At 48.9% G+C, this 27,542-nt stretch overlaps 1 protein-coding gene across 22 annotated transcripts in view; it reads left to right on the forward strand.

The window, feature by feature from the left end:
* Positions 1–10,105: 10,105 nt before the first annotated feature.
* PLS3 (plastin 3) overlaps positions 10,106–27,542 on the forward strand; it is a 44,486-nt gene continuing 27,049 nt past the window's right edge. For 2 of the 22 annotated variants that reach the window (XM_040698793.2, XM_040698797.2), the window contains exons 1-2: positions 10,106–10,338; positions 15,521–15,667. The gene's annotated coding sequence lies outside the window, so the exon portion shown is untranslated. Of the gene's footprint in view, positions 10,339–11,202; positions 11,426–11,965; positions 12,159–15,520; positions 27,466–27,542 lie in introns of those variants that run through there. The other 20 variants (XM_046939980.1, XM_040698796.2, XM_015278233.4 and 17 more) reach the window with 11 other exon arrangements.

A 27,542-nucleotide genomic window follows, 5' to 3' on the forward strand; every position in this document is an offset into this window, starting at 1 on the left:
CCCTTGACGCCTGACGCCGCAGTCAGTGCTGGTGGCAATGGCTGCAGCTCTGCTTGGCTGGAGCAGCTGGGAGTGCAGGGAAGGGTGGTCTCCAAGAAGTCTTTCTTTTCATGCTGATAAAGATCGAAGTTTTTCTCTTTGTGGCTCTGCAGCAGTTCCTGGCTGGAAACTGAATCACCCTTCCCTGGGATGGGTGCCACACTGATAAGGCAGAGCTGCACGTGATGCTCTGGGCAGGTTGCAAAGGGCAGCTTGGGACAGAGGGAATTCGTGCCCAGGCCAGAAGGCAAAGCTCTTGCTAAGGGTCATTTGGATCACAGCACGTGCATCACCCGTGGGCTGGCCTGTAGGCAACTTGTGTTTGCATTATCGTTGCTTTTCCCCATTTGTCACCCTCTATCAGTGCCATCACCACTGCCTCCATAATTATGTCTCTAAGAAGCCTTGTGTACTCTCCAGGATGTCACTGTACAAGACAGCACATAGGCATCAAACATGATCATCTTTACCCCAGAGCATAGAATGATAGAGTGATAGTACCATAGCGTGGCTTAGGTTGGGAGGGATCTTAAAGCCCATCCTGTTCCAGCCCCGCTGTGGGCTGAGTGCCACCCACCAGTTCTACATACTCTGAAAATAGTGAGAGAGGCAGCAGACAGACACACAGGGAGGTGTGACAGAGGAGGCAGCACTGTGGGGGTGGGCTGAAAATGTGAAGAATCATGCAAAAGGAAACCAACACAAAAATGTTGGGCAGTGAGGACGTAGATAAAAGGCTGTGCCAAGGGGAGCACCCACCTCAGCTCCAGGTGGGTTCAGCAGCTGGCATTCACTGGGGTGGGGCTCAGTAGGGGAAGCCTTGAGAATCCTGCTTTATTCATTTAAAGACTATTACTGTGCTGAGAAGGAGATGCCAGGGACTCCAGCTGAGTTTTAAACCTGGGGAGCTGCACATGCACCAGAAAAGCAGATGCACGAGGAAGAACCTTCCTCCCAACTGGGGGTGTAAAACCACTACGTGCTTCTTCGCAGCACAGCACAAAGGATTTCTTTGGTATGTCCTACACACAGGGTGCCTTCCTGCTCCCAGTTCTGTGAGGCTGTGGTCTCCAGTGGGGAAATCAGAATGTTTTTCCCACTTACAGAATGGGAAAATAAGTTTGGCTGGGGAAACCAAACAAGAAAAAGTTCAACATCGCTGAGTTGGAAACAGAAGTTTTATTTTGAGTTGAATTGAACGCTCTCAACACTTTCAACCTCCTTGAAATGTTCAGCATCATATTTGGAAGGAAGTGTCAAGTGTTGCTGCTTAAAAACTATTGCACTTCTACGTATTCTTAGAGCTTCTATTCCCCAGCGTTTGGGGGTGATGTGAGTGAGATCTCTGGGTGTACCCACCAGCATCACCTTCAGCGTGGGGTGGAAAAAGGAAAGCATCTGTGTGATCTCCTGCTCCTCCTGTATAATCCCTAAATAATTGCGTTAACGAGTAAACAAAACCCACAGCAAACACACGACATGACAATTGCTGGCAAATAAAGCCAGATTTGCCCAGTGCACGGTGTGGCTAGCTGGCCTGACAAATCCATTAGACAGTATTGCAGTCATCGCCATTGGATCAAGTGTGTTTCAGAAGACAAAGCTGGTATTAGCTGCTTAGCAGCTGCCTGAGACAGAAATCCACCTCAGATTTCCTCCCAGCACCAATCTGATGGATCATGAGCATATAATGACTGGAAAAGCCTCTTTCTGCAGATCAGGAGGGGATATTTAGTGGCTGAAAAAGACTTGTATGTGTTAATGCCTTTAGCAGTGCTTCACTGTCAAACTGCTTACGAGAGACACGTGCTAACACCAAACAAAGTCAATCATAAATAGATTTCAGGTCAATGAAACCTAAGGCCAATCGTCGCTTGTTGCTCATAGCAGCCTTTTTTTTTCATGACACTGTGCTTAAATGTGAGATGAGATCTCTTTGGGGGATATATGTGTTACTTTGTCCTTCAGAGGAGTTTCTTCCTCCATGTGGGGCGTGGAGTGGTGGTGGCTCCTACCACTGTGCTTTGTCTCCATCTGGAGCACAGAAGATGCTAGAATTGGGATGGCCCAGCTCATGCCACGCATCCATGAGATGCAGAGTATGGATGCGGCCACCTCTGATGCAAGTGGGGCCCTCGAAATTCCTTGGACCTAACAAAGTAGGTCTGAAGAGAAATGCAGCTCTGGGCTCTTCCATTGGATTTGCTGCTGGGGCAAGGATATGAGAGAGGTGTGTACAGATCCAGCCCTAAATGTTAGAACCATGGGATTGATGCTTTGGGGAATACCCTTGGCTTGGCAAGGTCAACAACAGAGGCTCCCAGTGCCCATCTGAGGACCAGTTTGCCCTTTCTATATGGGTCAGCGTGCCCAGAGCTTGGTTCCCTCAGGACTACTCCCCATGCAAAAGCAGAGGACCTTCCAGTGATTGGAGGACATGGAGTGCCCTTGCTTGAGGACAACACAGCCTGTTTTCTAATTCTGCCAATGCTTAACCCACTAGAGCTGGAGAACCTTTTTTATTATTTTTTTTCCCAAAAGGATATCATTTTCTTCTGTTTTTATGCCACGTTGCAGCTATGAATACTCTTCAGTCCCTATCAGCACTAACAAAGAGAGCAAGATGGGCTGCTGCTGGGAGGAATTCCGTTCTGGAGCTGCTGCTGAGAAACACTTTTTATGAGCTGTTTACTGTCCTTTTCCAGTAAATGACTCTTTTTTTTATAGAGTACATTGGTCAAAACCTGCAGATTATTGTCAGATTGGAATGTGAAATGCCAAGACAGCTCCACATAAAAGCTGCTGGGATGGGAGTTATGGGAGTGCAGAAGATGAGGTTTCTGCTCACCCATCTTAATTGGCAGAAATGTTTTTCAGTGCCAATAGATCAAATATCCATGCAAAAGACATTGGTTAAGAATTCATAGATATTTGCCTATCCAAATGAATTCTTAGCCTTCTGCTGCCTGTTCATTGCTGAGCACTCACATGGGTTAAGGCACAGCTCTGCTTTTCAAGAACCCCTCACACAGACCATCCCAAGGCTGCACACTGCTCAGAGGACAAGCCAAAATACAGCCTAAAGACCTGGGCTGGCTCTCAGACCTGGAGACTGCTTTTCTAGCGAGGTTTCATGTTTCCTAAGGTGGCTGTCATCACAGTAGAGCTGTTGGTTTGTCCTCATCTCGTCCTGCTTAGGAAACATTAAACATTAGATACAGACTACTGGCTGAGGAGGAGGCATATGGAAAAGACTTTCTGCTCTATTGGAAATAAGTGTGGTTATGACTGCAGAATGCAGACCAGAGGGGAAATGAGCTGAGCTCTTGCCATCCGAGGATTGATCATTTTACAACACAGAAATGCAGTTTTCTTTTTCTTTTCTTTTCTTTTCTTTTCTTTTCTTTTCTTTTCTTTTCTTTTCTTTTCTTTTCTTTTCTTTTCTTTTCTTTTCTTTTCTTTTCTTTTCTTTTCTTTTCTTTTCTTTTCTTTTCTTTTCTTTTCTTTTCTTTTTGAAGGAAATATGCCTTGTTTTTAAAATGAAGCTTGCAATAGTTCTGATGTTGATTAGTCACTGTTCCAGCTGAGGTTTGTGGAGGGTTACTGACCTACAGCCTAATGTAAGTGATTTCAGCAGCTGACAGCCACGTACTGCAATGACCCAGCTACCTAATAACCTTGCCTAGAGTCAGGCACCAAGAGAAAAATTCATTTTAACATGTCTGGATCAGCAAAAAATAGAACAGCAGGGGCTGAGCACAGGGAGTACAGCGGTGAGGCTGGGAGGGAGGAAGCTCTGCTGCCAACTGGAGCCAGCACTCTGTGTGCTGCTTCCCTGAGGACAGATCCATGCTGCTGTGCAGTGAGGACAGAGCTGAGCATCTCTTACTGGGTTGAGGTTGGGGCTAAACCCACTGCACGCACGTCCTGCAGCTGCTCCATACATTGCTGCTATAGTCGGTGTGCAGAGTGGGGTTCTGTGCAGATGAGAAAAGGGAGAAAGCCCAGCCTGGCTGGTGCTGCAACAAACAGAAACTGCAGTTGCAGGAAATGGGGCTGGAAAGCCCTTGGAGAAGGCAGCTGTACTGTTCCGTGCCCCATAGCAGGATCACCTCAACCCCAACCACCCCAGACTGATTTCTGTTTGCCCTATCCCTGCAGTTCCTCACGCTCTTCCCATCCATCACAAGCAGTTCCTCTGCTCTCTGCCCTGTCCTGCACATCAGTTACCATGAAAGTCGCTTTATTCTCAGCCACTTCTCTCTTTATCTTCTGTGACCATAGCAATAGCACTTAGAGTATTCAAAGCTCTGATATGTAAATGTTGGCTGAGGCACCAGCAGCCACCCACCTGCGCACCCAGGAGAGCATCTTTGCTCAGCACCATGCTGGGATGCAGCAGCTCAGCCCTGCAGCAAAGCAAGCCTGCAGTGTTGGGGTGTTTGGACAGCTCTGCGGGACACAGGAGGAGGAAACATAGCCTTGCATGTACAAGATCCGCAGGAGAAACTGCTCTACTTGCTGTGCCCTGGCCACTGCCTTGGTTTTCCTGTGCACTGGACCCAGCTGGAGCTACAAGGGTGTTTTCTTTGGCAGATGTGGTGCAGCCTGGCCTCAAAGCTGTGGAGAGCCACCTCCAATCCCAGCCTGGCACATGGTGAGGTGACAGCAAGTCCCCAGTCCACTCCTGGGTATAGAGCATGCATGGCCTGGGCAGATTGCCCCCTGCACCCCTGTCTGCACTGGGGGCAGCTCTTGCAACGTGGCCTGAGAGCTGCAGAGCTGTACCAGGCAGTGCAAAGGCGCGCATCGCAGGCAGACATCAGCACTCACACTGCTGCCTTTATACACAGAGCAGCGCCTGCGCAAACACACACATGGCTGAACAGAGAGATATCCAATTAAGGACAGGCTCTTTTTCCCCTTTAGTAAATATCCTTATCCAAGATCAGCAAGTAGGAATTCTGTGAGTCTTATCTCGGTCTGCAATTTTCCTGCTTTGCACAGTCATTAATAATTCCCTATTTATTAACACTGGCACATGTCCACACTGTCTCCCAAGCCCTGGGCTTGCAGGAATGCAGACAGCACTGCTCTGCCTCCGGTCACTGTGGGGTTGGGAGGTGGTGGGATTCCGGAGTTCTGGAGGAGCCAGGGGAGCTCTGTGGCAGTCTGAGTCAAGTGGGGGAGGAGGCAAGAGGTAGAGGGAAAAATGAAATAGGAAAGGTGAGAAAAAAAGTTTAAAGGAAAAGAGAATGCAATATTCAAAAATGTATCATGGATTAGAAAAAGAAATCTCCCATTTAGCTATGACCAAATGGGGGGGATATGAAGAACACTAGAAGTGGTCAGAGCCCTTGAGAGGCAAAAACACTTCCCCAGTGGTTGAGCACAGCCTCCTATTCTCATCCGCAGCTGATGGATGTTATTCATCAGCTGCCACACAGCTCTTTTGTGCCTCACTTTATCTTTGGCCAAGGGAAGGCAGAGAAAGATAGTGAGGTTTTTGCTGGCTGGTGAGGACAAGAGCTGTGCAGGTGAGTCCTCTGTGGAGGCCCTGTCCACATCCCAGCTCTTCCCATCTCAAGTTTCCTTACACCATGCATTGAATATTGGGCTTTTTATTTCCCCCCTCCAGTCCTGTCCCAGTGCAGAACCAACTGCGTGAAATACTGACGTGGTATCACTCCCAGCATGCCAAACCATCTGCCTCCTCCCTGACCAAACTCTTCCTAAAAATTCATTCTGGAGGGATGTTATCCAGTTCCAAACATGTTGGCAGGATTTAAGAAGAAGCCATAGTCATAACCATGCTAGAACCTGCAAAACAGCCAACCTATATAACTGACCTTAGTGACCAAAAGGCAGTTGCATGGGCAGGGACTGTATATTCCACAGCTTGCAGCCAACTCTGCCTGGTTCTTCTGTCCAAATCTCTGTGTGTTTGACCTTCTGCTGCTGGTGCTCTCTGGAAGCACAGTTTGCTGTACAGACGGTTGTTTGTACCTTAGAGTCTGGCCTTGTTGGGTCAGTGAATTAAGAGGCAAAAACACCTTTTCAATGCCATGCTGTGTTTTGTTCTGGGGTTTTTTCTGGTCCACAGCAATGAAGGAGGGATGTCCATCCTGTTGATGGGAACTGCAAATAAAGGCTCGAGGCACCCACTCTCCTGCAGGCTTCAAAGGTCCATGGGCCGTACAAACAGCAGGTAGGGCTGCACAAAGACATGACACAGCTCTGCCTGGCTGCTGCCAGCTGCGAGCCGCACAGCTCTCCTCATGCTGGACGGGCAATCACTGCAAAACTCCCCTTGATGAGTAAAGCACCATTTCATATGGTAGAATGTAGAAACACAGTGTGAAACCCCAGGTGACCCCAAAGGCCCACAGCAAGCAAGCAATGGCAATGGTGGTTTCACAACATGGCACAGCATCCCATGATGCGATGCATTGTTGGGCAGTGGAGATGGTAGCAGTGGTTGCATGGACCAGGTCTGCTGGATACACTGATATTTATTTCCCCAAAGCTGTTTTTAAGCAAAGAAGTGCCCAGAGTTATTTGAGTAAGCGTTTCTAGCAGCACGTAAATTCAGTTTGCTCTGCCTCCAAAATACGATGCAGATTTCCATCTGTTTCTTTCTTTTTGCAATAGGAAAAAAGCAGTTCCAGCTTATGAACGCACCCGTAGTGCTGCTCCGTTGTTCTCCTTGATTGATGACAAGTGTTTTGGACATCAATATTGCGGCTCCTCAGTTCTGCTAATGTTGTGAATAAGTACCCGCAGAAAACAAAACAGAGACCTAGTTGGGAACAGATGCCCTAATTCTAATGGAGGAGCTTCCCACCAGCTCCTTTAGAGCCTGCTTCTTTAAAGCCTGCTTCTGATGTGGGCTTGCTGCTCTCTCCGTATGCTTTGCAGCTCCTCTGCACACCCCACATCACAGACACACATTTTTAATTACCCCACCTTCCCTTCGTCCGGATTGCTGCCACCCCTCAGCTACACTCTATGAGGGTTTCAAGGAGCTGGTTTACGCATGGGATGTATGCATGGGATGTCAGGCATACCTTCCGAAGATGCCCACCATATGGTGCTGGGCTCCATCTCTGAGGGCTGTGTTGTTTCCTCCATGCTGGTTTCAAAAGGCACCGTCTCCACTTAAGCAAAATGTGGTTTTCCTTGGCAGTGGTGCAGCAGCTCTCAGCCTGAAAGCAGGGAGCTCTGCCACCGAGCAGACAAGACTTATTTATCCTCACAGTCCCCTCATCGCATGTGACGATTGCCACGATAAGACAGTCCTATGCAAATGGCCATAATTATCTGCTAAAAGTACGTATTATTCAGTAACACAGCCACGAGAGAAGGCGTCACATGGGTGCAGTTACATCTGTGCAGGAAAGCAGTACGGATTTATTACTGAGCTGCCGTAGAGGAGGCTTCCATTTAAACAGACGTAGTTACAACTCATGTAACTAAGTTGTGTAGCACTGAGCCTGCAGCAGCAGGGCCTGCAGAGGGCTGGTGCTGCTCCACGCCATGCCCAGCTGACCCTCATTTACAAATTACCTTAGGATGTGCAGCTTCTTTGGCTCTGGGAAGTGGGCATTCATTGGTTCCATATAAATAAATCTCTACTGAACAAGTTGTAGCATCTCACTCAGAGCAGAGAAATGACATTGAGTGAGCAATAAACGTGGTGACCTGAGTGTGATGTCTGTATCAGGATAATAAGGGTTGTCCTCCTGCTGAATGAATGGCCTTGCCCTCTGGAGCCAAACTTTCGTTGTGTACGAAGACGTGGGGGAATCCTAATAAAGAGACGACTGGTAAATGTTCAGTACGTTTAATACTTCGCTCCCTCATTTGGAGAACAAAGAGTCGCCTGTTTCATACTTCTGCTTTGGACAAAAGCAGGGCACGGAAACGTGTAATCTGCATTTTCTGAATAGTCGAGATCTACAAAGATGATTTCATGTCTCTCGCTCTGTTATGTTGGCACGCTTCCAAAACCTGACCAAAAAAACCCCCAACAACCCTCAAGTTGTCTTCCCCCCCAGCCTAATATTCATAACCAGAATCAAAACCACAGGCAGTTCTGTCATTCTGGCGATGAAATTTGACTAATACCAGCACAGGACTCCCACCATAGCATGTAAAATATAGATGGCTATAAAATTACTATTGCTATCTCCAGAGAGCTGCTCCGATAAACTGATGAATATGTAAACGTTTCTGACATCCAATGGGAAACTCAGCTGTAAGAGGAGAATAAAAGGATGGGAGTCTGATTCTCCTCGGGAGCTGCTCCAGCTAATGGGATGAGGAACCTCCCACTGTGAGCCGTGTTGTTCCCATCATGTGGAACCACTCTGCCAGATCCTTTCATTTCGTAGCCTCAGAAAATTAGCTGCAAAATGGTTTTTCCTGATGGTTTTGACAATGAGATGTGATTTTCTTCATTCTGTCATGACCGGACCGGCAGACTTACTGTAAATAATTCATGCAAAGCCATATAATTTGTGACCGTACATTTCTGATCTGGAAATGTGCACCTCTAACATTGGGTACGTGCATAAATATTCATCCCGGTGCATCCTGCTGGCCAGTCCTAGCTAAATCTGTCCTACATTTATTTAATTTTTAAATAGAAGAATGAGAATGATCTGCCGCTGCTGTGGGCCACGTCTAATTATAGTTTGTTAGGTAACCGTCGCCGTTCTGCAAGTTCAATTTTCTCACCGTGGTGGAAAATAGTTAAGCACAAAGAAATGGGACACGTGCTATTGCTCCGTAGAAGGCCTAACACCTCACATTCACGCTCCTGTTTACACCTGAATTTATTACTTTGCTCTGTTCTCACCTCCGGGCACAGACACGGCTTATCTTTCTGACCTGAAAAAGGCCGTGTGTCCCTGAGAGCACAGCTCCCTTCTCCCAAAAGCAGAAGGCAGCATTCAGGCCTCAGCCCGTGTTTTGTGCTGCTGGGGGTGGCAGTGTTGTGCTGGTGGCTCGTGGTGCTGGGAGGTGTGAGGTCCCTTACTGGGGACAGAGCTTTCCAGCCCAGCTCTGTGCTGCAGCTCCAGACCCCTTCTTTCTGTTCACCTCCTTCCTCCTAGAGCAGAATTTGTTTTTCTTTCTTAGTTCAAGGCTTTCCTTTTGAATTAACTTCTGCTCTTCATCACTTCTGTGCAGGAGCATCCCTAGGGCCCTTGGCTTCCTGAGCCCTTCCAGCACTTTTCACTGTGAATATCTGTGCAGCAAACACAGAAATGAGGCCAGGTATGAGGCCACGTATCCCAAATCGGATGGCTGGAAGCAGGGAAGGGCCACAGCAATGCTCTATGTGCAGGAGTACAGAGCACGGAGTGCAAGGATACAGACACCTGCACACCCCACTGTCAGGGGGGTCTCTTGGAAGCCCCCCCCCCCACTGTGCCCACCTGCATCAGCTCCACCTGGGCATCCTCAGCTCAGGGTGGAGAAGGTAAGACTGCAGGAGGAGCCCTGAGCCGGGAGGAGGAATGCATACCCGGGGATGCTTGTAGGACAGAAGGGATGGCAGCCAGTAGGGAAGGAGAAATGTACACAAGGGAAGAACGAGGAAAGCTTGAAGGACCCGAGCAACGTGTGCATGGCAGCTGGCATCCACGGAGCGGGGATGCTTGTGGAGCAGTGGGGAAGCGTGGGCCATGTGGAGCAGGGCAGGGCAAGGCAAGGGAAGGCAAGGGAAGGCAAGACAAGGCAAAGCAAAGCAAAGCAAAGCAAGGCAAGGCAAGGCAAGGCAAGGCAAGGCAAGGCAAGGCAAGGCAAGGCAAGGCAAGGCAAGGCAAGGCAAGGCAAGGCAAGGCAAGGCAAGGCAAGGCAAGGCAAGGAAAAGCAAAGCAAAGCAAAGCAAAGCAAGGCAGGCGGTGCTCCGGACCGACCGGCTCCTCCCCGCCCTGAGTGACTCCGCCGCCGCCTAATCGCCGCGCCGGGCCTCTGTGATGTGCGGCCTCCGGGGCCCAATCCGGAGGGGCGATGGGGCTGGGGCACATTGAGCGCGGGCAGCGGGGCTGGGGCACGGCACGGCACGGCACGGCACGGCACGGCACGGGGCAGGACGGCACGGCAAAGCACTGCACAGCACAGCTCGGCTCGGCTCGGCGTACGGGCGGTGAGTGCTGCTGGGAGTTCTCCCCAGGGCGGCTCTAACTTGGGGCAAAAAGTTGCCAGGCACTCGTTCCGGGCCGAGCATCCTTCCAGCGGCCGCGGAGGCTCCGCGAGGTTCGGCCCGGCCCTGCTCGTCTCCCCCCGCGGCCGGTGAGTGGTCCCGGCGCGTTCCCGGGCACGATGGGGCGTTCCGGGTCCGCTGCGGCCGTGAAAGGGGCTTTGGGTGATCGAACCCCGTGGAAAATGCTCCCCACCCCGGGCCGGTAAACAGCCGGAGCGCAACTCGTGCTGAACTTCGGGTTTGTGAGAGCTGGGAAAGCAGCGGCCGGCTGCGGGGAGCCGAGCTGCGGCTGTGGGATCCCGCAGGGAGGCACTGGAACGGGGACTGCGCTTCACTTTGGTCTTTTGTGCAGAGGAACGTGGCCGACGGCAGAAAGAGCGAGGAAAGCGGAGCCGCTGAAGGGGGTGGGATAAAGCGAAGTCGTGGGGCGAGCGTGCGGGTTTATTTTTGTACGTTTCTAATTGGGGCCGGGAGAGGAAACGTCCCCGCGCTCCCCCGAACAATGGCTGCTTGTTGGGAGGCTGCGAAGGGAAGGGGAGCGGTGGGGGCTTTCAGAGAGGGGGAGGCTTTGGGCTTTCTTTGGCACAGGGAAGGCTGGAGAGCCCCGGTAGGAGGTAGCATCAAACCCTGGCGCTCACAGAGGTGACGCGTCCTCCGGAGTAACAGAGCGACTTTGAAGTTGTAATCTGAGTGAAAATAGTGGAGACGCATGGAGGGGAATTCGGCTTCCAGTTAGTGGTGGTGCTTCCCTGGCAGAGGCTGCACGCGTTTGCTATGCAGGAGCATCCCCGCCTTCGAGCAGAGCATCACTTGGGCTCGTTTTGCTCTTTTCAGGAGGGCTGTTACATAGCTCCGAGCAAATGCCATTGAATCAGCCTCGGGCTTGTTATTGCTGTTACACAATCCCAGAGGAATGTGTGTGCAAACTGGAGCTGGGCTTCCTGTTTTTGGTCAGTCTGTGGAAGAGACTATAAGAGATAATAGATATCTCAGATGAATCGCTTTAGCACGAGGATTTGGAGCCGTGGTGCAGCGGGTAACACTCGTGACTCCTCAAGTGAGCCCGGTAACTTGAGAAGAAAACCTCCTTCGTGCCTGGGAGACTTACGGAGTCACTTAAAAGACAACAGCTGGAACCTGGATATAAAGAGGGAATAGTTGCCGAGATCAACATATGTTAGTGCTGTGCATAATGATGTATAGAAATTCAATCTGTTTTGAAAAGGCATCTTGTTCAAAGGGGAGCTGCCGGTAGTCTGGCAGCAGCCGTGCAGGGGATTAGCCGACACGAGGCCCATCCCCTGGGTGCAATATTCCGCTCATTTCAGCCCCGGGGGCACCGTGGGGTGTGCGTAGAGGACTTCAGATGGCTGGTTTGTGTTGGAATGCTTTTAAAAGGACGTCTTTGAGGGTAATTTGCGAAGAGAAGTCTTTCTTTGCGGCGCTGCTCTTATCGCAGCCCGTTAATCTTGCCAGGAGTTGAACAATTTGAGGATGTTGCCCGGTTGTAACCGAGCTCCTTCGGAAGAATTCTTTGCTTGTGAAAGACGAATCACCCATCCTTTGTCTGGTGGAGAGATCATAACATGATTATAACATTCGGTTATTCAGTACTAGATATAAAGAGCCGTGCTTAGCCGGGGTCTTTGTTCTCTTATCAAAGCTAATCAGACAAAGTCACCCCTCCTATAAAGTAGGCAAATATCCACCCAGATTAAAGAATGCCCGGATCTCCAGAAACCTATTTGCTGCTTTTGTCTGGATTAGCTTCGCTGTGGGGACTGAAGACTTCATTTGGTATTTGTCTGATGGATGCTCAGGTTTGGGATAAAGGCAGAGGACCCCCATCCCCCGGGGTTCCCTGACTGCCTCCTGAGCTCCGGGTTTCAATTGTCGTGAGATTAAGACGGTGAGTGGAGGAACTGCAGCCTCATTCAGTGGGTTTGATGCTACATCCAAACTTTTTCCTGTGTTTTCTTGGCCCTCGTGCAGCAGCTTAACTTGCTGTAGAGAAATGAGAAGCAAAGGAGAGTGGTGCTTTTAATGACCGGTCGAAAAGAGCATTAGAGACAGTAATTGTGCTCAGCTGCCAGTGATCTAAGTGTATAGTGCTAAAACTTATGTAGTAGAACTGCAAATGCTCTGCTTCTTGGAGCATCAGTGCATCGGTTGCATTTTCTTGCTAACGTGGTTGGCTTTATGCACTGGGGAAAGAGAAGTGCTTTTCTTTGTACGTGGTTGGCAGTGGGCTGAGGGAGGGGAGGGTGTGCCTGTGATGTTTCTATACCTGTATGGGTATTTTAATCCGCTTCTATATTAAAGTTGGTGGTAGTGATCAGTAGTGAGTGCCGCCTGTCGCTTAGCACAGCCCTGTTTGGCCTTCAGGTGGTTTTGGTGGTTATGTGTCAGATGGTAGAAGCTAACCTGGTCAAGCTGCCCCCACCTGTGTCCTTGGTAACCTGTTTTCCACAGCACTGAGCGATGGGTGGGGGGCAGCACAAGGAGGCTGTGTGCTCAGCAAAACCACACACACGCTCTGCATACTTCTGTGTTTCACAGCACATTTTTCAGATGTTTTTTTTTTTTAAGTTACAACATTTTGCATCTCTCTCCTTCAAATGCTGAATGCTGTAGGCCAGAGTCCTGCAGGGAGCTCGGTCCCCCTGTAGAGGTAGACCTGTTGGCTTGGCTTTCTCCCTTGGAGGTGGGTTTGACTCCCTGTGCTACGTTGTTACCTTGAGGTTTGCAGATGGGGGCCATTGCAATTTGTTTCATGGGAAGGCAGATGTTGCTGGCTGCACTCAGTGCCCGCTGTCTGAGCATGTGACTGACGGGCTGTCAACCCCATGGTGCAATCACAAGGATTAATTTGTAACTTATTGGTTACAAGGCAGAAGTTCCTTGCCACCCTGGGAGCAGCGGCAATACGAGGCGTTAGTGTTTATGAGCTGACTGCTAACCTCTGTGTACTGGGTACTGTTGCTTCTGAGATGTGCTCTGTGTGTGTGTTTAACTGCTCCGTGAGCTCCATGTCCATAAAGCTGCTAATGACATCAAAAAGCCAAATGTAAATCTGGTGGCAGATGCTCCTGGCTTCATGTCAAAGATAAAGCTGGGTAAAGCTAATGTTGGGAGAAGTTCGTTAAACTTTAGTTCATAAGCAGATTAAAAAGAGTTGGTCTTAGTTTTGTGCTGAGCATGATGCAAGGGTGTATGAAATAATGCTTTTTTTTTTCTTAATTGGGTTACTGTAATGAATGACACAATATCACCTTGTTATGCTCCTCCCCATCCCTTAGATAAGCATCTGTTGTTGACATCTTTGCACATACGTTCCCGTTGACCCTTGGGGAGTTGGAGCATTGCACAAGCAGCTGTGGCTGAGCTCAGCATGCAGTGCTGGTGGTTGGGTGTGAGTGAGGACTTCTGTCCCCTCCAACAGTCCCTGAGATTTGCTCAGGCTGTAACACACTGCCAGCATTCCCTGCCTGCATCCTTAAGGCCCCTTCCAGCCCAGAGGCACCTGCTGTCCTCACAACTGTTATGGGAACAGGTGGGAAAGTGAGAGGTGTGATCTCAGGACTGAAGGCAGCTGAGCAGTGATCTGACACCAGGGTTCTGGGTGGTGTGGCTGAGAGGTGCTGATGGCTCCAAGCAGAGCAGCTCAGCTGACAGCGAGTGGCTGTGATCACTGCCAGCCCTGTGACTGCTGCCCATCAATGTGCCACTGTTGTGTCCTCTGCTGCACACGTTTGGGTTTTGTTCAGCTGGATGCGCTGTTTCTCTCGAGCTTATTGGGTTGCAAGGGACTTAATGAAGGTGCCCCTGCTGTTGGCTTCCTTGGGGGTGTGTTGGGATGCTTTGGGATAAGGGCTGGGTTGTGCTTATGCATGCCAGCATTTAGCATAGCTTTAGTCTTAGCCTGCAGTGTTGGCTTGTGCAGCCCTGCAGATACCCAGCCCTGTCCCGGCGTAGTCAGATGGTACAGCAAGGCTGATGCCATGCCTGGGGGGATCAATCCTACGTGCCCCCTCCTTTACATCAGTGCAGGGGATCTTGCTGTGTTGCTCAGCTCCTTCACAAAACTCATTTCTACCAGGTTTTGTTTTCTCTGCTTTAGCAGCAAACAGCATAAGACTTTATAGCATTGCTGCTTCCAGCGTGGGGTCAGGGAATCCTGTCTGTCAGGGATGGTTGGGCCCCATCACAAACCCCAGGATGGGCACTTTGCAGCCCTGTGTGCCTGATGCCCACCTTCCTGACAAGGAATGGCTTTGATGGCAGCCCCAGGGTAGGACTTGGGCCAGTGTATGGCTGCAGGGCCCAGTGCTGGGCAGCAGGCACCACTGGCTGTGTGTCTGAGATACATTCTGGCGCTGGGTGTAATGGGGTTGGTGAGCTCTGTGATCTGTCAGCTGTACACACGGCAAACCCTCTTCTCTGAGCAAGAAGCAACAGAGCAAGGAGGCAGAAATCTCTGCTTCAAAGGCTGGGAGAGCAGGACGTGCCAGCGTGTGCTCTGCCAACCCCAGGCTGCTCAGTGCTGAGGTGTCAAAGCACTTTGTGCAGAGGGCAGGGGCTGCTCCCAGCGTGGTGCGCCCAGGCTGGGCAGGGTGCTGGGGCATCCTGGCAGCTTGACAGCTGCTGGCTTTTTTGGTCGCAGATTAAAAATGTGAAGAATGACAAGCAAGTCCTGTCTGGCCCGCTGGGAAGAATTAGATCGGGTGTGCTCCCCTAACAACTAATGGGCCAGGTCAGTGCTTTGTGGGTCCAGCCTACTCAGCCCTCTCTTTGTCACTGGGTTTGTGAGTGACATCAGGATGCACAGGCCCACGTGCCCTCAGTGGGGTTACTATCAGCAAAGAGCTGTTCTTTCCCTTTTTGCATGTGTTGCTGGTTGACTCCTGTTAGTTTATCTCTGGCTTTCAGCAGCTGGGAGTCACGAGGATGGCGGCTGCCTGTGGAAATGCAGCGTCCCAGGCAGGCTGGCTGCTGGGGCTGTGCCCAGGTGGGATGCAACACACTCTTGCACCACCACGGCTGTCCCACAGGGCACGGTGGCCTCAGCATTACTGACATAAATAAAATAATTACTGGTTTGATGCACAGCTGAGGATGTGGGGAGCAGGACAACTGTCTGAGATGGGAAGCTCTGGTCAGGGCTGCGGCTGCTTGCTCATGTCAATCCATATGGGCCAGATGCTTATAAGCAGTCTCCTTGTCTCATTTCCTCCTTTGAAATGCTTACAGCTGTTTTCCCTGCCTCTTCAGTAGGTTTTTGTTCCTGTCAAAAGACTGACAGCTCACAGATGCTCCTGGGAGTCCCTGCTGCATAGCTGTGAAGAGAGGCTGTTGCTGTGACTTTCAGAAGATAAAGTGTAGTGTCTCTGCTGGAAGGCTGATTTCGGATGTTTTGGAGTAAGCTGGTTTGTTTGTTTGTTTCTTTTAAAGCTGAAAGTGGCTTGCTGTGATGGGAAGCGGGAGAGCAGGTAGCAGGTGCTGTCCTTCGTGGGTGGAACAAGGTGGGAAGAGGGGATGCTGATTGTGAACATTACCTGGTGTTAAGAGATAACTAGGGACCCCTCATACTGCTTCACTAATGAAATCTCAGGTTGAACTTCACAGCTTTGTGTAGATGTTTACTTTTTTTTCCTTGGAGACCAGCGACTGAGATGCCAGTGGTGCTTGGGGTACATCGGTGCTGGTCCTCAGCTTTGTTCTGCTTCTCATTAGTCTGACAGCTCACAGATGGTCATTATTTCACTGAATATTCACTTCTCCAGCAGAGCTGGATTATGAGTGCAATTAAAGAGGATAGCTAAACGGGGAAAATAATGGAGATGCACTTAGCCCAGTGTACTTTCTTTTCTCTTCTGCCCTTTTTTTGCATTCTGCCAAGGGAAGTAATTGCAGACTTCTGTAATGATGTTAATAATCCAGCTCTGGTCAGGCAGAGAAGGAACTCTGGAGATGCTGTTGTCAGTGTTCTGCAGTTTGTGGATGGATGTTAAAGGAGCATCTGAAAGCAGTAAGAGAAGCTGTATGTACCCTGTTTTAGACAAACTGTGCTGTAATGAAGGTGGAGGTAACGTGGTAGAAAGAAATGATTGTGTCAGGTTGGGTTGAATGCTTTTGTCTTAAGGAGTTGTTGGGGTGTTGTTTGTAATAAGCAGAACCTAGAGGTCCATTTATGTAGGAAGACTGTGTGATCTGACTCTTGTAGGTACTGAGAGCATATGAACCATCTCTGCCCATGGCGGGTTGCCTGCTGGCCATTACCACAAATATGCAAAACTTCTCTTAATTTCCAATCATTGGGTCACTTTGGCGACTCTTTGTCCTTTTCTTGCAATCCCAGCATCAGAAAAGAACAAGGAGCCCCAACAGATGTTTGTTGCAGTGGTGTCAGAGAGGAAAGCTCCTTGCTTGGGATCCTGGTCTTATGTCTATGGCTGATGGCTGCTTCCCTGCCTCATCCTCCCAAGGGTCTCACTGTTGTGCAAGGAGCCATAGTTTGAATCTTCCTCCTGTACAAAACATCTTGGGGCTGCACTCTTCTGTTTTCAGCCCATGATATAAACGATACCTTGTAAGCTGTGTCTGGAAATAGAAAATAAAGCAATTCTGATTCATGGTCTTTTGAGCCTTGTTCTTTAGACCAAAATACACAGGATAAATCTGGCCCTTCCCTCTATTCACTTCTCATAGCCGCCTTTGTTTTTTAATTTATATATCTTTTTATTCTGAATTTCTCCTATCCCCAAAATAGAACAGACATCAGCCTGCAAGCAAAGGTTGCCAGGCATTGGTCTCGTGGATTGTAGTGGCTTTTTGGCCTGGTTGGACACTGAGCCCCACCCTCCATGGGCTTGGATTGAAAATAGCTTTCAGCCTGCTGAAAAGAAAGGCTGTGCACAACACGTTCATGTCTTGGCTCCTGGGATGCTGGCAGCCCTGGGAAGCCATTCAGCTGCAAAATGCCTTAGAAAATCTGCTGCTAATGCGCCGGAAGGTGTAGGGGTGACCCCTATCAGCCAGAAGTGACCCCTACCCATGCAGTTATTGCAGAGATGGAGTACAGTTTTTAGCCGTGCTTCTTGGCAGGAACTGAGAGTTGGGAAGTGTAGGCTGGCAACCATGGGCTCTGCAGTCCAGTAGCCTGGAGGAAACCCCTGGTTCACCGTTATTAGTGGAGAGGGTTAGTTGGATGGGATGACCCTTAGGAGGACCCCTGGTCTCTAAGAGGAGGTCTGGGGCTGGAAAGGGATCCTGGCTGGGGAGGTGCTGTGCTACCTGGTTCTGTGAGCTTGGCAGAGAGCCTGGTGAGAAATTGTATCTGTGCTGTGCATTCTTTGGGAGGTAGCAGCCCTCGCCCCAAAGCAGAGCCTTGTATCATCCTGCATTCTTGGTGAGCAGCGTTTTGATGCCCAGCAAGAACTGCAGCTATGTTTTAGGGGGTGCTTTTGGCACTGGGCTGCCAACTGAGGTAAGTCTCAGCCCAGGAGAGCTGTAAGGCTTGGAGACTGCTCCTGTCCTGCTGTTTCCCACACAGTCCTGTCTGTCCGAACCTGAGCTGCACAGTCTTCTGTCCTCTTATAAAATTAAACAACTGAAAAAAACCCAACACTAAGGGCAGGAGATCGATCAGTGTCTGGGATGGTGATCTCATTCTGCCCTATGCCTATTAGAAAAGTGAAGTTCTAAAGCCAAGACTGCTCAGGCAAGTCGGAGTGGTTGGCTCTGGGATTGCTTTCCTTGCTTTGGGCATCAGTTCACTGCATAGTTAAACCTCAGCTGTTTACTTCTTGCCTTGTTTTATGTTGTTTTCCATTGTCCTTGGCCGTGCTTACGAGGCAGTGAGTTGCTTCAGCAGTGCCAGCCAGTGCTCTGCAGGGACGGAGGCACCATGTGGGACTCGGGGCAGCCTCCATCCTATATGGATGTTCTGGGGGAACAAAAGGAGCAGGGGAGCGTGAGGGAGGAACAGAGATGGGAGGAGAGCAGGGAGCCCCTGCCTGGTGCCTGTTTCACAGCTATTTCTGACTAGCATGTTTCACAGGCCTGGAATGGTTTACATGACCTTGATGATCAAACGTCTCTCTGAAGTGCCTTTTTCTCTTCCATTTCTGTGGGCTCCGCCTTGGCCTGTTCTGTTTCTGGTTCTTCTAATCTAGGCTAGACTGCAGAAAAAAACTTCAAGATGAGGAAATATTGTCTCGTTTATAAAACCTTTGTAAACAGTTGTGAAGCTGACTGTGGAAGGGCACCAGGAGGACTTTTTTCCTCCTAAAGTCTAGAGACAGAGCCTTCAGCCTTCGCCTAATTCAGCCGGGTGTTTTTACTTAAGCTGAGAGTCAGGAGTCTATTAGTTCACCTCTCTATTTCTTAAAGTGGAAAAGCTGACTCCTACAGTTATTTCTTTACTACAGACGTTTTTGTGCTAAAGGGAACTGATTCCCCCTTTTTTTTTTTTCGTTGAAAAGAATGCTAGCAAGGCTGCTTTTAAACATTATATAAATGCAGGAACTTTTATGAGGCAATGTGATTTGTTGCCTGCTGCAGAAGCAAGTCGGGAGAAGGAAAACCTGCAGAACGCCAATTCGGGAGCAATTGCAAAATAAGCAGAAGGAAGCAAAAACCATAAGGAAGAAAACATAACGATGTGGGGTGCCTCAGACAGGCAGTGTGACTGCTGTAGCTATTTTTTTCCAGTGCCAGGTGCTGGGGAGGCTGTGGTTCGGGGGGATGCTGTGCTTTGCAGGTGTGCAATGGTGTGCTTGGCTCTGGGTGCTGGAGTTCATCCTCCCCTTACTCTGAGGTCCGGCTGTGTGGCTCCTGCCAGCTTTTCTGGGCACAACTTCTTCTCTTGCCTTGACTCCAAGTGATGGGGAGACTGTCCTGCTAGGGGAACATAACAACTTGCAGGGCAGTGGGGGTGTCCTTTGAATCCCTACTGGAATTACAGCGTCTCATTGAGGCGGCAGGAAACAAAGCTTAAGGAAGATCCCCTTTGTTCTCCCTTCTTTAAAGATCAACATATGAAAAGTGTTTTGATCCTAGAAGGGGAATAGGAAGGCACGTGATTCTGCTCTCAAATTTTGACATGTGGGACTGATTTATTTATTTATTTATTTTGCCAGTGTGTTTGGGATTGATTTAGGGCTTGCCACAGCTGAGTGCACAAAAGCTATTTAAAATGGAAGTTGAAGACTATGGATAACAAACTCGCACCTACCTGGGTTAGGTGGAAGGTGATGTGCACTGGGGTGCCTGGGAAATAATTGTGCTGTCACCTATGTGCCACCCGTGTATTCTTATGTGCTTGTCTTGTTGGAGTTGGGGAATTGTAGCTAAAATCCTCCTTTTCTATATGCCCTTTTGACTTTAAGATACCTTTGTAGCTTGGCACTGAGGAGCTGACAAGTTGAGGTGTGTTCCTGCTGGTGTGTGCTGGGAGCCCCATGTTATACTGGCTTGTCAGTGGCAGGAAAAGGGGCTGGGAGTGATGCTGTTTGTGTTGGTGCAGTGGTCGGACAAGTCCCAATTGCTTCCCTCCTTGTGGGGTAGGTGAAGCTGCTGGGTGAGCACCAAAGTTTTCAGTGTCTCCAGAACAGCTCTGCCGAAGTGGAGACTTCAACTCAAGCAACCCATCCCTGTGATTGGCAGCTGGAAGCAGCATTTCAGCTGGGTGGGTGGCTCAGCAACACCTGAAAGGTCATAAATCCCAGGTCCTTGTTTACGCTGCCGTTCCAATCTTGCGTTCCTTCTGATAATCAGCTGGGAAGGGTCTGCAGAGCATTGTTTGGGTTTGGAGCAGGGCTGTGGTTTTGAGATTCCAGGATGCTGAGTCTTGTCCCAGGGATTGGCTTGGATGCTCTCCTGCCTTGGAGCCTCTGTGGCAGGACCCTAATGAGCAGGCTGATGCTGGAGTCTTCTAACAGTCTGTTGCTGTTTTGAGTTAAAACAGCATTTGCCTTCTGCTAGGGCTGCTGGGCAGCTGCAGAGCTGCAGTGGAATATACATATATATACCACTATAAATCCTGTAGTTAAATATTTCCTTGACCCAACATAGAACAAGGTGCTCGTCTCCAGCTGGTCACAGAAACAAAGGAAGTGAGTTGAAAAGCAGTATTACAATTAAGCTTTTTCTTCCTGAATTCTGCACAAAACATTTTGCCTCCAAAAATAGACTGAGAGGACTTTATTTTGGGAAATACATAAGGTGTATGTAGAGTTATCCCATTATGACTGGTGTTGCAGACAGGCAGGGAGAAGGTTGGTCTTGCTTTTAAGAGTGCTTTCTGTGGATGTAACACTTCTGAATGCACGTCTAACTGTATTTCCATTTGTTCTCCATCGACCTCCTTCAAGTTCCTTAGTGTGCTTGGAAATAATGAGCAGATTTGGTCTTTGTTAAGGTAAAATCTACCTCTCCTCAGAGGAGAGAGGGGAAACTGGGCCTTCGAAGGGCTGAAAATGTTTTGAGTGAGTGTCCTGGATGTCTGACCTCAACTTTAGTCTGTTCCTTTCTGCTCTGTTTGGCCAAGGTTAGGCCTAAGCTCTCCGTGGGGACACAGATAGGACATTCCGGAGCAATCTCGCCTCTGCCCCGCTGCTGCCCACCCCCTTTGTAATGTTCTCGTCGAGCTGATTTCCAGCTGGGCTCTTGCCACTGTTTAATACAAACCAAATGCTTTAGCAAAGGCAGTGTAGCCAGACTACTTATTGAAAACTTGAGAAATGTACATTGCTTCTGCTTGGCTAAGAAGCTCTTGGGAGTTACCATTGCTCTCCTGGACGGGTGGTTACTGCAGCCCCCAGTTACAGCCATTGCTGATAGCACAGCCTTGCATGCCTCCTTCCCTGTGCCTTCTCCAAGGGGTGTATGACCTTTTGTTGGGTTATTGTTTTAGTCGATCTCTTTATTCACTGATTTCTGAAGGTCTATATAAGAAGTTCTTGGAAAGCCATTAAATGCAGTGAGGTTCAACACTTCAGCCCTGTGCTAATGGCCTTGAAACCCTCTCTTATGCAAGCATCTTTATGACTGGCACCAGTCAATAATTCACTTTAGTTGTTAAGATTTTGTCCATTGAACACCTGGTAGCGTAGTACACTTCTAGTGCATTGCTGTTTCATGTGTTATGTTCCCAGATAATACTCTGGGTCAGCATTTGGATCTCTTTGGTCTAATCTGTGTTGTACCTCGTGATATTGTTGCTTGCTGCTACAGCTTCTCTTGCTGCCTGAGCTGCAGTTGCATTGAGCCTTCTATGAAATGGTCTGCCTTGCTTCGACTTGGCTTCATGTAGGATCTGTAAATGTATATATTTATTTTTTTATTAAACTTGGAAATGTGAGTGTGTTTTTTTTTTCCCCACAGCAATTCATAAGTTATTATACTCAGTAGCAGCAATGGACTCTTAGAGCAATTGCACTCTTAGAGTGCAAGAAATCAGCAGTCAAAGCAAAGAATGGCTTCACAGCAGAGATCAGCCTGCTGCTAGTAGCTTTCTTTATGGTCTGGAAAATATGAGGAAGCTTATTAATTAACAGCATAATGAGCTATATGGTGAAGATAGCAGTCTAGGGACCTGAAGGCTATGGGTGACAAATTGCACTTAACATATGAGTCAGTGGCAGTCCAATCTAGTGCTCTCATCTTTTCACACATCAGAATAAAAGTGCAGTGGATGTAGGGCTGCTGGAATTGGCCTCTCCAGTAAATCCATCCTACAGGAGATTTTCTGTTGGGGCCTTTGGAAGCAACAGTTCTGGGGGAGAAGCCAACAAATCCAGCCCCAAAGCTGAATACCAGGAAAAGCTTCAAAGTCCCTTGAGATAAGACCGTAGACTAGTCCAACGCAGCTCAGTTTGTAGGCCAACTTGCACAACTCCAAGAGTCATGTGCCAAAACCTTCATGTCTTATGGCTCTTGGCTACCTCCAGCATCTGGCAGGATGCCTGGGTGAGATACCAGCAAATCCTTAAAGGTTCTGAAGGGCTGGGCCAGGCACGTGACTGCTCTAACTGCACGGTCTTTGCCTTGACTCGCCAGTGGTAAAACCTTCCTTACAGTGGTAGTCGCCTACCTGTGGGTTGTGTGGGGCTGAAGAGCCACCCAGTGGCTGTCTCCCACAGCCTCATAAACAACCAAGATCATTCTGCAGCAAACTGGTATGGACAGTGGTCAGCAACTGGTCAAATGCCTACTGGACTGAGAATGCTGTGATGACTGCGGTGGAGTAATCTCATCTTGCATATGGGTGGAAGATATGAAGTGGTTCTTGACCTCTTGTGCATAACTACCAGTCTTGCTACAGTCCACAGATTTATTTTGAGAGCCACATCCTTTTTGCTGTTGTAATCTTGTTTTGAAGATTATACCTATTTAATCTAATAGGCTGCTTCTGTAGGCAAGTCACTGGTTGTACTTGACACTGGAGATGGCTCTTGTTTGCTGTAGGCTTTCAAATCAAAGTGAGGTAGGGTCGGTGGCTTTTGTACCAGTGTTTTAGTATTTGCTAGGTGGGTCTTCTCCTTGGAAAACTCCAGCTGAGGTTGCTGGAATGTTTGTGGAGATGTTGCCGCCACTCAGACTGCACAGCACTCATTGGTGGTGAGAAGTGACAGGGCTTAAGGCAGACAGGCAGGAAGATACAAATCTGTGCTGTGCTTTGTACTGTGGTTCAATACAAGATGTAGGTTTTGATGAACATTTTGCAAATTAGCATGAAGTTTATTCCAGGAGCATACAGTCCGTGTAGGCCTTCCATATGTCTCAATTGTAAATGTGACTCAATTGGGCACTGCCAGATAATGGGACAGAACAACTATGTGAGCAGTAACTTGTGTTCTATAGTGGTATGATTCCAGTGTAAAGCACTATATCCTTGGACAGTGACTTAATGTGAATAGTCTTCTAGACTTAGGCAAGTAGAGGAATGCCTAAGCCAAATACAGGCTAATGGACAGTCCTGGCATTTCAAGTGAGAGATGCAGAAGTGTGTTTGTGCCAACTCACGAACCCACTGCTTCTTGCTTTCTTCCCCTGCTTGGGTGTAGTTCTACCCTGTGTCCAGATCCCCTGCTCTCTGCTTGCTTCAGTCCTCATCTGCCTTCACCTCGTGCCATTGCAGTCACCCAGAGAAAAGCATTTGCCTTGGAAGTGACTTAATGTAAGATGTGTTTTGCATTGGGTTAGGTGAAGGTGCAAAACTGGCTTCAAAATATTCTCTGCTCCAGGTTCCTTTCAGCTGCCTCTGCTTTGGCTGGAAGAAGGCACTGCAGGAAGGATGGGAAGTGCCCCATACTGCTGGTACCCAGCTCAGCCCTGTGCTGTTTGCTTCTGCCCGTGAAATGCAGCAGATCCAATGAAAGCTTTCTGCAGTGACAGTGCAGGAAGGGTTCCCAGCCCGTCTGTAGGTTCTCGCTTTACAAACAAAACAAAGCCCTGTACTCCCCTTTGCCCATGATCTCAAGAGAATAGCTTGTTCTTTATTGTTATATTATTTTCTCCCCTACATGTACCCCCTCTCCACACCCACCTCTGTCTTTAGAATTTAATAAAGTGGGTGACTCAGGACTAAATATAAAGCCTGCTTCCGGCATCATCTGCCTGTGGCTCATTTCCTGGAGCTGACATCAGTGGAGCCTCTGATTTCCTTATGAAATAGCAAGACATGAGAGATCCTTTGCACGGTGTTCTGGGCATACTTTCTGACTTCTGTGGTGACTGCATGGCTCCCTGCTTTAAGCTGGGAATAACTACTCAGTTAATTGCTGCGCTGAGCTTTGCCGGAGCGCAGGATGGGTTGGGCAAGTCCTGGAGTCTGTTTTACACTGCAGATTCAGACTCTGGTTTGCAGGCACTTTAAAAATAAAGACAAACTTTCAGACTCTACCACATATGCAGGTTTTTATTAAATAAGCATGAGCCTGACTAATGTCTTGCTTTCTTCCCGATGACAGGCTTGTTGAAAGAGTGGCTCAGAAAGCTTTTAAGGGGGCAAATCCTGCAAAGGCATTTCTTTTTTCTTCTTTAAAGGGACTGATAAATTGAGGAGCTAAGGTCAAATGCTTGTTCCTTTGTTGTGAAAGCCTTCCATAGATGTTTACATTGATGGAATGTACTTTGCAGTTGATCAGCCTTGGAAGGTGAAGGCAAGAAGTGCATAAAACCTCGAAGTATGTTAAAAAGCACATGGGAGAGTGCTTGTATCCATCTGTACATGACTTCATTAAACTCCTTATCTTTAAGGAGAATGTGCACAGAATGGGGGATGGGAGGGGAGTGGTGGCTTAGAAATGGTCACTGATCCCAGCTACAAAATGGGATGCTGGCTGGTTATCAGCCTTGCTCTCTAAATCCCTGCCTTGCAACAAGTGGTGTTTTTGCTAGCAAAGGCTGTTTAGGTCTCCTGGTTTCTCTTCCACCTAGTCACCTTTTTTCCTTATATCCTCTCTCTCTTTTTGAAGTAGGAGGATGCTCTTGAAAACACTTGGTTACACCAAGGAGCTAAGATAAAACAAGCAGGATGTATGCCTGTACTGCTGTGGGGAGGCTGAAAAGTTTCAATTGCCTTGGCTTTTTGAGCTGCTTGTGACTTGTCCTCCTGCTTTCTCATCTCAGAGCTGACCTGCAGCACCAGTATGGGCACAGGGCAGGCATGGCCCCTATAGCTGGCCGGATGGCAGGGTGGGGCTGGCTGTGCTGCAGCAAGCAGCTTTTTGCTGCAGGAGCTGGAGGTGCCTGCAGGCAGAACCCTTCCCATGTTATACCCTAGGGCTGCTACAATGTGCTTTTTGGGAACTTGTGCTTCACCTTGGGATTCATTGATTATCTTGTACGGTTTCCATTATTAACATGGCATCTCTTGGTATTACTAACGAGGAGTAGAAAGTCTTCTGGAGAGGCAGAAAAGCAAAGCGTCGGGGAGCAGGTGGAGGTTTTCCAGGGTGGTGTGAGGAAGGGGACGAGTTGATGAGTTGACTCCTGGTTGCCCTCTGTGCTGCCTCACCTGGCTGGCAGCTCCTGCTCCGTAACCTCTGGAGGGCAAAACACACTTAGTGGCCTCACAGTGAAACTTGGCAGCTGGAGCTGGGGAGGAGACGTGCCCTTGCTTTGCGCAATGATGCGCTGGAGGGATCCTGTCCCTGTGCGTCAGCATCAGCACCTCCCTGTGCTTGAAGGGCGTTTTGCTGACCCTGACAGCACCGCTGTCCTCCCCCTGTGCAAATCTTGTGATCGTGGCATGGTCCTTTCACATCCCTCCTGCACACGGGTGGTGTTGGCAAGCTGACAGGGAGGGGAAGTATTCACCTTAAGACTGTATCCTCTTGCTACAGCCGTGCAACCGGGTCTCATGCAGGAGATACTGCTCTTTTAGTGGGAGAATGGTAGATCTTGGGTGTGTTGTGGTCAGATTCCTCTAGATGTGTTGTGTGCTCCCAGGTTGCTGGCAATGATGAAGGAAGGGCTCCTTGCCCTGGATATGTCCCTCACTGGGGAATGGGTGCCTGCTGCTTGGTGCAAGAGGTGCTTTGTCACCCAACCGGATCAACTTCTGAGCTCCTTGGGCATCCTGTGCTTCCCTAAAAGGCTTTCTTAGACAGCGAGAGAGGAAGAGGAAAATACACTGGCGTACTGAACTGACCATAGAACTCCTATTTTGGAAGAGGGCAGGAGCTGTGTTCTGGCTGTGCTGGAGGAAGCGGGCTGGGAGCAGCGTGTCCCCGATGCCGTCACCCACCCGGGGTGTGCCGCAGGGAGAGCGGCGCTGGCACTGCCTGAGCACTATTTTGGGCTCGGCTGTAATTGCAGGTTGCACCAATAGGGCTGGGTTTGGGGATATTTAGAGAGCTGAGTGCTTTTAATTCTGGCTGCCACTGGTCCTCTGCAAATATAGATAGTTTCATGCACGCCCTGCATGAGTAACTTCAGCTTCTCCTCACCCTGGAGCTGCTGAACATCTGTGCTGGCTGTGGGGCACGATGCCTTTTCCTTCCCCAGCAAAGGGAATGCTGGCAGCTATTTGCCACCTAGGGAGCATGACTGCCACCTGAATGAGAAAATGAATTAAGTGGAGTGGGAAGCTGCCCCTGCAGTGTGGGGCTGCCACCTACAAACCTGCAGGTGCTGCTTTTCTGTTCCAGAACCACAGATATGCCAGAGACAAAGGGAGGCTTTCCTTTGCCATCCTCTACTCCTGTGACAGCTCTGCCCTCCCTGCAACAAGGCTTGATAGAGGAAATTGTCATCTAGTTTGGGAGCCAAGCTTTGGCATGATCTCTCCAAGACCTGTGTAGCCCCAAAGTCTCAGTGCATCCTAACACAGCATGAGTTCTGTGCACTGTACCTGCACGTAAAGCAAAAACAGAGAGGGATTAAACTTCCTGAAACAAAGTTCTTCGATTCTGATGCATGTTTGCGCCAGGTTCCATCACTGCTGTGGGTGAGCTCCTTGCAACCAGCTCTGCCTCAACGCTGAACCCAGCTGCTGCAAATGGGAGCAATGCTGAGGCTGCTCTCCCAGATCCCCACCTGACATGCAGACAACCTGGTCCTGTTGGCCTGAAAAGCACTTTTGCACTCCAACTTCTGTCTTTTGCAGTTGCAGTTTTGGGCATAAAAACGTCTATTTTGGTTGTCATTATATTTACCATCCCGAGGAAGCTGGCAGGTTGTGGCTTTGGAGCTGGGGGTTTGTTTTGTGTGTGTGTGTGTATGTGTGCTTTTTTAAAAGCCTCTTCTTGAAACCTCGCAGCTGGAAGCTAAATTTTCAGGTAATGCCCAAGAATTGGGGCCAGGCAATGACTCACTTTCCTGTCTGATGTAATTAAAGAAAGGAGGAAAAAAAAAAGAAAAGGGAGGGGGAGAAAAGAAAGGAAAACAGTGAGCCTATTGGTCAGGTATTTGTTATAATGGTCACAGGTTCTTCACATTCTTTACTAATACAAGTGTTCTACTTCTTGGTAAGTGCCATCCTCTCCTTCTTGCTATCCGAGGGCTCAGATGTTGTGGACCTAACAGGAGACTTCTGACACATGCGATTATCCTTTGGAAATCCTTTTGACCTTTTTGATAATGGATCAATCAGAAAATAAATGAAAAAAAGTAGTGCATGATAGCATGATGTTTTGGTTGGCTGTGTCTTTTTGGTTGGGAGCAGATGGCTCCGTTTCCTGCGGAGCAGACAGGGCTTAATTGTTGAGGTAATGCAATATAGCGCTGTGCCAGCTCTGAGCTTGGTACTTACAGCCACGTTTGTGTTGTCTGTTTTGCTTTTGTT

This window comes from Gallus gallus, chromosome 4, assembly GCF_016699485.2.
Source record: "Gallus gallus isolate bGalGal1 chromosome 4, bGalGal1.mat.broiler.GRCg7b, whole genome shotgun sequence".
NCBI lineage: Eukaryota > Metazoa > Chordata > Aves > Galliformes > Phasianidae > Gallus > Gallus gallus.